Raw genomic sequence first — 12,194 nt, 5'->3', positions numbered from 1 at the left:
GGGTCAGAAGCTCATTCTGAGCAATTTCAAATTGAGCTCGATCTAAGGCGGACTCGACTCGAGCTTTAGCGGCTGTTACCTCTTTAGACTTCTCCTGGATTGGCCTTCTCAGCCCCTGGATGCGCAGCATAGCCTGAAAATGAGAAAAAAGCCGAATGGTCAAGACTAGTCGGATATATGCTTAAATACTAAGAAAATTAAGCTAACTTTTTACCTCACAGAGGTTCCCCAAGATGGAATCCTAGTTGAGGGTGTCGACTCCTCTTACGAACGCCTTGTCCTCTGGGTCAAGCGCCTTCAGCATGTCCTTGGCCATCTGGACGACAGTCGGCCTTTGCATAGGAGCTGCAAAATTAAAAGTTAGTCAAACAAGTTCTATGAAACTATTATGACATAGAAATTCAGTAAAGGCGCGGTTTATACCGTCCGGCTGAACCTCCTCCTCCTTCCCGTGACGCCTCTTCTCTCTTGCTGAGCCGACAATAGTGCTGGGTTGCTTAAAGCCACCCTTCGATGCCTGAGTAGCATCTGGTTTGTTGACCTCCCTGTCAGCTTCGAGAGTAGAGTCGTCACCTCTCTTGGGCTTGTGAGCAATGTGCTTCCGGTTCTTGCCGGATGCACTCACATCACCAGCCCCAATTTTTTGAATCTTGGGTTGGGATTGCTTGGAGGGAGAGGGCCTGGTGGAACCACTCTGCATGAGAAAAAAGAAAGGCGTTAGAAAAACAGGCGGGCAAAATTTAACCTTTGTTGAAAAATATACCAAGTGTCATAAATAGCTTCCTTGGGAGTCCCGGCTGTTTTGTGCTCGTAATTCGCCCGATTAAGGACGTTTGAGCGATATTTTGCTGCAGAAACGGCAGCCGGCTTCCTTGTTGCCAAGAGCTTTTCTATAGCTTTGTCTGCACCAAAAGCAGGAGTTAGACTTTATAAACATACATTGAAAAACAATTTAAAGGTTGCAAAAAATCAGTCAGCCGACTACCTCTCGGCATCTCCGAGCTTAGCCCACAAGCGGCCAAGAACACCCCATCTTCCAGCCACTTGTAAAGGGGAATGTCGCTCTGGGGGACGACTATTTTCTCCCCCTGCTCATTTGTCCGAACGGACACTTTGAACAAACCCCAGTCAAAAATTTCCTCCTGGGCCCGCCTAGGGAGAGGGGGCAAGGCGCTCTTGCCGGCCAGGAGGGGCGAATCCTTGTTCCACCTATTGTATTTTTGGTTCAGTCGGCTATCAGAGAAACGGACTATGTAGAACTTTGTTCTCCAGTCCTTCCACTTGTTCTTCTTGCCGACTGCCTCATATACCCCTTGTAGGTGGACAAGGTGTACCAGCCTTCGTCGCCCTTGGCAGGCGCTCGACTGAGATAATGTATGTGGGCGAATGCCTCAAAGATGGGATCCACCTCCAGCATTTCACATGCGGCAACGTACCCGATGATATTGATCCATGAATTCGGGACAAGTTGCCAGATACCCAGTTGGTATCCGTCCAATATTCTCTCCACGGCCGGATGGAGAGGGAAGCGTAGACCAGCCTGAAGGACCGCCTCGTAGCAGCCAAAGGCTTGGTCCTTATATGTGGCTAGGGTCGGCCAAGTTATCGTGTCATCTTTGTTGGTAAAGGACAAGGAAAAGCCATAACCCATTACGGTCTTGCGCTTGAAATTAGCAAGACCGGATGTCATAGAGGTCCTCTTGCTTTGCGAAACATGGTGATAGTGGGGGGCGCGTTCCAAGCGCCTAGAAGCACTTGGATCCGCCCAGCCTTACCCCTTTTCCACTGACAAGGATTCCCTTGTAGTGCTTATTTTTGCTCGGGCCTCCTTTAAGGTAACGGAGGCATTATCAGAAGATGACGAGGCCGAATCGTCATCAGAACTCTCCCCAGTACTAGGAGATTGCCGGCTACGACCAGCAGGGTCCTCCCATAGACTCTCCTCCGACGCCTGTTCTGAAGGCTCGGCCTGGTACTGACTGTCGGTTTCCCGCAGTATAGTATCACTGGGGGGTGCCGCTTGAAGAAGGGGAGGAGTATTAAGTTGGAGTTAGGGGAAGGTCAGAAGAAGGGTTTGGGGGGGTGCTCAGAAATTTCCCTAGCAGGCACCCTAATGGAGCCGTCAGATTTGGGAGTCTCACTGTCCGAATGGTAAAATGAACCATCCTGCCTATATCTCCTTGTTGTTTGCTTTTTTCGAGCCATCGTGTCCTGCAGATGCACAGACACTGTTGGATTTGGAGATGTACTTCAAGGAAAGTTCTCGAACGAGCATTCGACACTCCTAGTTCTAGATTCAGCCGTCCCCGGTGACCGGCTGATCACTAACCTAGGCCGTGCCGTGTACGTTTGGGAAACCATTTGATAAATGAAAAATGCAAGAAAGAATAAAAGAAAAGAGCAGGCGGTTACCTTAGAAGAAGGTATTACGAGACGCCTGGTTGGCTGAAGCAGACGGACAGAAAACCGAGTGTCGGATGCTTGACAAATTTTAGGTCTTTGAGATTCTTTGAAAGTCAAAAGACCAGAGATTCTCCAAGATTCGCAAAGATGTGAAAACAAAAATGGAGTCAAACCCTCCTATTTATAGAAAGAGTAAACCCTAATTTTTCCCCCCAAAATGCAATTTGAAAATCCGTCCAGACGGATGATGACACCTGTCACAGGGGTCACGTGCATTAGGGGCAAATGATTTGGGTATTTTTACCCGGCCAGGTGTCCCAGTCAGATGCTGCCATGTGTCATTAGTAAAGGTGCCATCTGGACCTATGAGATGTTGACACTGAAAGGAATGGTGTCCTTCGAACAAGTGTATTATTATGATAGCAGGTTCAGAATTATTAGAAAGCTAATAAATTCAGTAAGGTCAAGTGATCGGAATGCCTGGGTGGAGGCCGCTTCCGATCAGTAATATTAATATAATTAATATTACAGCTTAATCTTGACTGAACCCTTCGGGTCACACCCAAGCAAAATATAAGAACCAACTCGACGAATTAATTCGGAAGAAATTAATTCGTCGCCCGAGTGTTTAATATTTAGACGTCGGTAATTCGAGCTTAGAGCGTCGAACCCGATCGTCGGAAGTCGAGTCAAAATAATAAAAGACAAGATGCGCAAAAATAATAATAAATCGACCATATTCCAAAAATACCCCTAGCATCGGAGTGCCCTGAGCATCCGAATGCTAGGGGCAAAAATGTCCTAGCAAAGGTGGCTAGCAAGCACCAAGCCGAGCCTAGCATGGCTGGCTAGTGCGTGCTAGCGCACCGTGCTAGCAGCCACGGCCAGCAGCAGCTAGCAGCCGCAGCACGTGGTGCGTGCAGCAGCTAGCTGTCGCGGCTAGGCACGCTAGCACAACAGCAGCCGCACCGCGCCACAACAGCAGCCGCGCCACATCAGCAGCTGGGTGCGGGCTGGGCTCGGGCTTGGCTCGGGCCATAGGGCCGTGGATTAAGGGGAAGCATGGAATATGGGAGCAAGTGAGAGAGGACATGTGGCACAAGGAGAGCATTGAGTGGGGAGCAAGTATGGTCCCCTACTCTCTATGTGGTCCTCACCAACCCATCTCACATGGTAATACCAACCTTGGCATTTGGAGTGAAGTGCTTGAGTGGGAGTTAAAAAGAGCATTCCATAATTTTGGGAAAACACTTAAACTCATATAACACTCGGGTTTTGGTCGGACCTTGCTAACCCCAAGGTAGCGGACCTTAAAGTTGTGTTCGCCCTTTTTGTGGGTGGATACCATCGGAGGCGCGGCGCTTGACGTGCTCGTAGCTTTCAAGTAAGAGCCCCGGTTTTTGGGCGAAGCTCACTTCAAGGGTAAGATTCGTTATCTTTTCTTTGTGATTATTTATTTATGCTTTATAATTTTAATTATTGCGAGTGGTTCCTCGGGTCGGGGTTGTTTTCGCGGTGAGTCGGAGTCACCAAACCTCAACAACGGTATCGGAGCCCCGCTCGTTTATTTTTATAATCATGTTTTTCAAGGTCAATTTTGGCTTAATTTTCTGGTTTAAGTTGCTAATTAGATTAGTAGCTCGGTTTTATTTATTTTAATCCCGTTTTTAATGTCGAGTTTGGCCCAGAACCCAGATTTTCGCCCAAGACTAGTGAATTTTGGGTGGAAAACGTGTTCTGGAAAGGTTTTTGCTCCTAGTGGGCTATGATTTTAGCCAAATTCTGACCAGAGATGCCTTTTTCGAGGGGTTTTTCGTTTTTAACGAAAAATTTTAAGTCTTTTCTAACCTTGAAATTAATGGCATAAATTGTTGATTATATGGTTGATTATTTGCATTATTTTCTGCATTTTTATGTCCCCTTAAAGCACACTTACTTGGTAGTATTTGATGCTTAAAGGTTGATTTATTTTCACATAATTGCAAACTAATTGCTTTTTAGTGTGAAAGTTTTATTTTTGAGGCTTCCTAAGTGTTAAAGATTCAATCTTTATTTGTGATAAGTGATTGAAACTTTAAAAACCACTAAATTCCATGTTATTTTGTGTTAAACTTTGTTGTTTTAATCATTTTGAGTTGATTGGAAATATAAAGTTTCGATTTTTGTGATAGAAATTTGGTTATCTTCATGTTGGAAGATATAATTTTTCAAGGATTCACAAAATTTAGATGTTGGAATTTTCATTATGAACATTAAAGTTCATATTTTTCCAACTTCCCTTTACTTTGTCAAATTCTCAAGTTTAATTTAAATTGATTAAATTGATAGTGAGAAATTGCCTCAATTTTATGTTGCACCAAGCTAAACCAATTTAATTAAGAATGGTTCTTGGAATTATTTTGGTTATTTGCACTTTGAAAATTTTATTAAGTTAGACTTGTTTAAAATTTTATTTTACTCTCTAAATTAGTTCTATAATTAATTTAGAATTAATTATTGTTGTCTCGCGAAAAGGGATCAAATCCTGAGGTCGTGGCACGCAAAACGAGGCAATGCATCACCTTGGCGAGCCGGGCTGCATAGCAGCCCATATGTGGCTGCCAAGGTGGCAGCGCCGCCTTGCTTCTGGCCACACGCGCGGCAGCAGCCACGCACGGCAGCAGCTCACGCGCGGCTGTGACGTGGCAGCAGCTCGCGGCCGTGTGTCGTGTGTCGTGTGTTCGTTTTTTTTTGGCATGTGCGTATGCTTGGTGCGGTGAGGTGACTAGCCGTGGTAAGGCTTGATGTTAATTATTTTGCAGTTTTACTTATTTTAATTAATTTTGTTTATTTTAATTAAAATTTTGGGAGGCTAGGCCTCGGTTTTGAGCGGCATTGGCAAATTTCATTTTGACAAGTTTGAATGCTACCGACTTAATTAATTAGATTAATTAAGGAAATGCAGAATTTAGTGGGAGCTTCAATTATTAATGACGTAAATTATATAATCGGTTAAACAAGTTTGACTAGTTTTAATTAGGCGTGTTAATCGGATTAACTACCTAGATTAGTTTCTAGTGCACGCGTTGTCTAAATGTTTTTTTACTTTGTTTTAAATTTGTAAATTGAATGGGCCATTCACAAATAGTGAATGGATGAATGGAATATATATATTCTCTCTCACATGTTTTATGAAATGGCAACTAGTGGGACCCGACTAGGATAGAAAATACGGACTACGTGCCGTTATGTATTTTTGTAAATTCTAAATACGGTCTACGCACTGTTAAGTATTTTTGTACTTTAATATTTAGATTATTCCTAGTTGTAGACACTAGTTTTTGCATAGTTTGGTTAAGTCTTGAAGACGGCGTATCTTGGAAGACAAAGCCTTGAATTGAAAATGAAGACCTTTTGAAGATATGAAGAATTCAAGGGGTCATGCTAGTTGCCAATATGCATCTATAATTTCGCTCTATATTTTATGCTTATATATATATATGTGTGTGAATTATTCTTTAGATGCATGTTTTAGGTTTTCTTGATGTTGCGATGATTAGTTAAGTTCACTTAAATCAACCAACATAGAAATCCTAGGTCCCTAATAATATTGAGTCAAACTTGCCTTTCCAAAACAACACTTACTAACCGGACGATAATGATGGTAGGCTACGCCAAAGCGAGGTGCCATCACTTCTCCAAGGGGCATAAGGCACACCGGGTATGCACGTTGGTTTTGGTTTAACTCATCGGTATGAGTGAGGAGTCCTCACATACCGTGGCAAAAGAGATACATCGTCAAAGATGCATTAGATGCGACGATTGTCTAACCAAGAGTGGCTTAGAGCCATTAGCAAGGCAATGCTTACCCTAGAAGATTGAGTGTTTAAGACAAGCCAAAGCATGCTTAACCACTCTTTGTTTCTTCGGATCTTGGAATCGCCTTATTTTCACAAAATAGGGACAAATTTTACGTGTGAATAAGACGTCAAATAAGTATTGAAAATTTGCATGAATAAAATTCAATCTTATTTAAGCATTTTTGAATGGTTTTTCATTAAAATTCTATCAATTGTAGAATCATGTCTTCAACTAATGACAACGACCTTATGTACCCGGAACTTCCCGAAAAGTTACCATTTTTGCTCAATTTGGTGAACTTCAAGGAATGGGAAGATGAACTCCAAAAGAACTCAGAAATTGCTACCTAGAGCATATCTTGGACACTCCAATCTCGAGTTTCTACTCGGAAGGGATCATGAGTGAAGAAGCTCATAAAGAATGGAGTATAGATTGCAAGAGAATTTCCAAACTCATGGCAAACTCCATCCCGGATCAATGGAGAGGGGTTTTCTCCGGCTATTTTCCGGACATGATGCTCAAAGCTCTTGAGAATGTAGTCCAATATGAGGGTCGCCAAGAGTGCTAGGGGCAATTATGATGGTCATGTGGAGGATGTGACTAGGTCACTCTCCAAAATGAGGATCAAGCCACCGCAAGAAGGTTATCTCTCGAAAGAAAGACAAGAGGTATGGGGAAAAGTCTACAATACAAGACTTAGGCCCGGAATGCCACTTCAAGCTCATGTAATTAACATGAAAAGGTTATTCAACCATCTGGAGCTAATTGGCAAACCAGTGGAAGACGAGCAAGCGGCTCACATGCTTCTTAACTCTCTTCACTCGGGGTATGTGGGGCTTAAGATGCGTCTCACCGCCAATAGGGATATACTGTCCTTAAGGGAAGTCATCTAAGAGCTCCAAAAGACCTATTGTTACAAGAAGGCTAACTTTGCCCTTAGACCAAGGAAGAAGGAGTCCAAAGACAAGAGGAAGATGCGCTGCTTCTATTGTGGTAATCCCGGACACTACAAAAGAGAATGCGGCATGTATCTGAATGATGAGGCGAAAGGAAAAGTAACCTCAACCTCAGGTATCATCTTATACACTTACATATAAGCAATTTTAAAAGGTATTAGATACCGGAAAAATTGACTCACAACACACTCCTTTTTCAGGAACCAAGTGAGCGGTGCTTTTTTTTCAAGAGGAATCGAGTTCACAAGTAGGATGGAAGTGATCTATCTAAGAGAAACTTGTAAATCTCATGTTTTGTCTAAAGAAGTAGAACTTATTTAGTTTTATCTACCATACTTTTGATGTATTTCTGACGTTGGACGTCATTTTCATCAAATCAAGACCTTTTGTTTTGATGTCTTGAACATATTTATGGAATGACACTTTCACGTGTTTTTAGACAAATGTTTGATACCAATACAAAGAAAGCTAAGACTACACAGTCTAGTCAAACTTACTTGTGGCATTGTCGCCTTGGCCACATTAACATCAAACGCATCAAGAAACTTCTACAAGAAGGTATTCTTGACTCATTTGATTTAGAATCCTTTGAGAATTGCAAAGGATGTTTATTAGGCAAGATGATAAAGCAACCATTCTCCAAGTTAGGAGAAAGGGCCGGTGACTTGTTGGAAGGAGTGGTTATCGGTATTTCATAACCTTCACGGACGACTTTAATAGATATGGTTATGTTTATCTAATGTCGCACAAATCTGAATCGTTTGATAAATTCAAAGAATTTCAGAAAGAAGTTGAAAACCAACTCGGCAAGAAAATCACAGCGCTTTGATCGGATCGAGGTGGCGAATATTTGAGCCAAGAGTTCGATGACCATTTGAAAGAACATGGAATACTTTCAGAGTTGACACCTCCGGGAACTCCTCAATGGAATGGAGTATCTGAAAGGAGGAATCGAACCCTGTTAGACATGGTCCGATCTACTATGGGTCTTAGTGAACTTCCAATCTCTTTCTGGGGACATGCACTTTTAACTGCGACAATCACACTAAATCGTGCTCCGTCAAAAGTAGTGGAAAAGACTCCATATGAATTATGGACAAGCAAACCGCCAAGGTTGTCTTTTCTCAAGATTTGGGGATGCGAAGCATATGTTAAGAAACTCATTTCTGACAAACTTCATCCGAAATCTGACAAGGTTTACTTTGTGGGTTATCCAAAAGAAACCAAAGGGTATTACTTCTTGGAGAATAAAGTGTTTGTTGCTCGTGATGGTGTCTTCTTGGAGAAGGAGCATCTCTCTAAAATGACAAGTGGGAGGAAAATCGAACTCGACGAAGTTCGAGAGGACGAGCAACAAGGACAAGTAGACAATCAAAGTGCTTACCAAGCAGCTGTTGACATTGGTCAAAGTCAAAATATGCAAAGTCAACCCGACAATGCAAATTCTCAGTCCATTACCCTACGTAGGTCGACTCGGCCAAGATCTCAACCTAACAGATATCTCGGTGTTGTATTAACCGAAGATCTGGACATCCTAGTAGTGGATGGAGATGAGCCGGCAACCTACAAGCAAGCTATGACGAGCCCTGAATCTGCAAAATGGCAAGAGGCCATGAAATACGAAATGGACTCCATGTTTGAAAATCAAGTATGGGACTTGGTTGATTTACCAACAGGTTACACACCTATCGGATGTAAATGGATTTTCAAGATGAAAACCGACAAAGATGGAAATGTATTTATTTACAAAGCAAGGCTGGTAGCAAAAGGTTACAGGAAAATTCACGGCGTTGATTATGATGAAACCTTTTTCCAGTTGCTATGCTTAAGTCCGTTCGAATTCTTCTAGCGATTGCTGCATATTACAATCATGAAGTATGGCAGATGGACGTCAAAACCACCTTCCTCAATGGGATTTTGGAAGAAATTGTGTATATGACATAGCCTGAAGGTTTTGTCGACCAGAATAATCCTAAGAAGGTATGTAAGCTTAAGAAGTCCATTTATGGATTAAAGCAAGCAAGCAGAAGTTGGAATCTGCGATTTTATGAAGCCATCAGTAAGTTTGGTTTTATCAAGAATCCAGATGAGTCTTGTGTCTACAAGAAGGTCAGTGGGAGTGACATCGCCTTCCTAGTCTTATATGTCGATGACATTTTGCTCATTGGAAATAGCATTCCATTGCTAGAGTCTGTAAAGGCTTGGCTCGGGAAATGTTTTTCAATGAAAGACTTGGGAGAGGCTCAGTACATATTAGTCATCAAGATCTACAAGGATAGATCAAAAAGGATGATTGGAATGAGTCAGAGTACTTACATCGATAAGGTACTGGCTCGATTCCAAATGGAAGGAGCCAAGAGAGGGCACCTACCCATGTCACAAGGCATAACCTTAAGCAAGAAGCAGTGTCCAAAGACACTTGATGAGCGAGAAAGGATGAGTCGAATTCCGTATGCTTCGCTTATTGGATCGATCATGTATGCCATGATATGTACTAGACCAGATGTATCGTATGCCTTAAGTGCTACGAGCCGATACCAATCAGACCCAGGAGAGGCGCATTGGACTGCGGCCAAGAATATTCTAAAGTACCTGAAGAGGAACAAGGATGAATTCCTGGTCTATGGTGGTAAAGATGAATTGGTTGTTGAGGGATATACCGACGCAAGCTTCCAAACAAACAGAGACGACTTCAAGTCACAATCAGGATACATATTATGTCTCAATGGAGGAGCGTTTAGTTGGAAGAGTGCAAAGCAAAGCATAACCGCTGATTCTTCAACTGAAGCCGAGTACTTGGCAGCATCTGAGGCAGCCAAGGAGGCAGTTTGGATTCGCAAGTTCATTGATGAACTTGGTGTTGTACCCTCAATCAAGGGTCCAATAGACCTCTATTGTGACAACAATGAAGCTATTGCTCAGGCTAAAGAGCCACGAGAACATCAGAAGGTCAAACATGTCCAAAGGCGATTTCATATGATTCGAGAATGGAAGTCAGAAGGTGAAATCGGAATTTGCAAAGTTGGAACGGATGACAATGTAGCCGATCCACTTACTAAACCTTTGTCTCAAGTGAAGCACAACAAACACATTGAGGCAATGGGAATCAAGCATGTCGTGAACTGGCTCTGAATTCCATTTTATAGTGTTTTAATCAAATTTTGAACAATGTTGATGTAAAGCACCATGATGAACCATTCAGTTTTGGAGTAATTAAAATTTTCATGCAATTTAAATCACTCCGTCTCTAATTAATTGTGGTTTAGAATTAAATAATGAGTCCATTCGATTTTAATAAATATTCAAAGTAGGGTATTAAGTCAATTTCTTGGATAAAGAAACACCTATTAAGTGAACATTGAATATTTTAATCGAAAATTATCCCTAATCAAGGTCATATTTTGTGGACGATTGATGACCATCAGAGATTAGTGTGTAGTATGATTTGTAGCACCGTTTCTTGTGCTATGAGGATATAAATCATTTGCATAGGTATTGGTTTAGAACCATACTGGATCGACCTATGAGGATACTTTAACAGATTTAAAAAATCGTCATAAGTATTTTCTCATTATTACTATCGGAACTCTTTTCCTTTGACCATGAGTAGTGGGAGATCTCTTGTTTGAGTACTGGTCCACTTAGGTATCCGCCAAACGTCTGCCGTAACTGGGGATTATAAAGACAGATATCAAGCGGGTGAGTCATCTTAGTAAGAGAAGCTACATTACAAGACTAGAAATGTCCCCCAACTAACAATAGGGAACATGTCTTGTTGTTTACAAGGCCTCTCGAAGAGCGAGACTGTGAAAAATGCATGCCCGTGCTCAGATGGATTTTAGAAATCATCTGCTTATTAACATTCAAACTCGGATTTCGAGAAACACTTCTGGACGTAACAGAGATGACTAGTAATCTTACTCTGTAGTTCATGAAGAGACATAGGATAAGGGATATACACTAAATGCACACTTGTCCGGAAGGACAAGTGGGAGATTGAAAGGAATGATGTCCTTCGAACAAGTGTATTATTCTGATAGCGGGTTCAGAATTATTAGAAAGCTAATATATTCAGTAAGGTAAAGTGATCGGAATGTCTGGGTGGAGGCCGCTTCTGATCAGTAATATTAATATAATTAATATTACAGCTTAATCTTGACTGAACCCTTCGGGTCACACCCAAGCAAAATATACGAACCAACTCGACCAATTAATTCGGAAGAAATTAATTCGTCGCCCGAGTGTGAAATATTTAGACGTCGGTAATTCGAGCTTAGAGCGTCGAAATCGATCGTCGGAAGTTGAGTCAAAATAATAAAATACGAGACGCGCAAAAATAATAATAAATCAACCATATTCCCAAAATACCCCTAGCATCGGAGTGCCCCGAGCATCGGAATGCTAGGGGCAAAAATGTCCTAGCAAAGGTGGCTAGCAAGCACCAAGCCGAGCCTAGCATGGCTGGCTGGTGTGTGCTAGCGCACCGTGCTAGCAGCCACGGCCAGCAGCAGCTAGCAGCCGCAGCACGTGGTGCGTGCAGCAGCTAGCAGCCGCACCGCGCTACAGCAGCAGCTGGGTGCGGGCTGGGTGCGGGCTGTGCTTAGGCCGGGCTCGGGCTTGGCTCGTGGCTTGGCTCGGGCCATAGGGCCGTGGATTAAGGGGAAGCATGGAATATGGGAGCAAGTGGGAGAGGACATGTGGCACAAGGAGAGCATTGAGTGGGGAGCAAGTATGGTCCCCTACTCTCCATGTGGTCCTCACCAACCTATCTCTCATGGTAATGCCACTTGTAGATTTATTATTAGTTTGCAATTTTAATTTAATTTAGCTTTAAATTAATTTGTGGAATTTCATGATCCCACATTGATGGGATAGAAATTCCCACTCATACTTTCCTCTATACCAACCTTGGCATTTGGAGTGAAGTGCGTGAGTGGGAGTTAAAAAGAGCATTCCATAATTTTGGGAAAACTCTTAAACTCATATAACACTCGG

This window comes from Chenopodium quinoa, unplaced genomic scaffold, assembly GCF_001683475.1.
Source record: "Chenopodium quinoa cultivar QQ74 unplaced genomic scaffold, ASM168347v1, whole genome shotgun sequence".
Taxonomy (NCBI): domain Eukaryota; kingdom Viridiplantae; phylum Streptophyta; class Magnoliopsida; order Caryophyllales; family Amaranthaceae; genus Chenopodium; species Chenopodium quinoa.
This window is presented reverse-complemented; position numbering follows the sequence as displayed.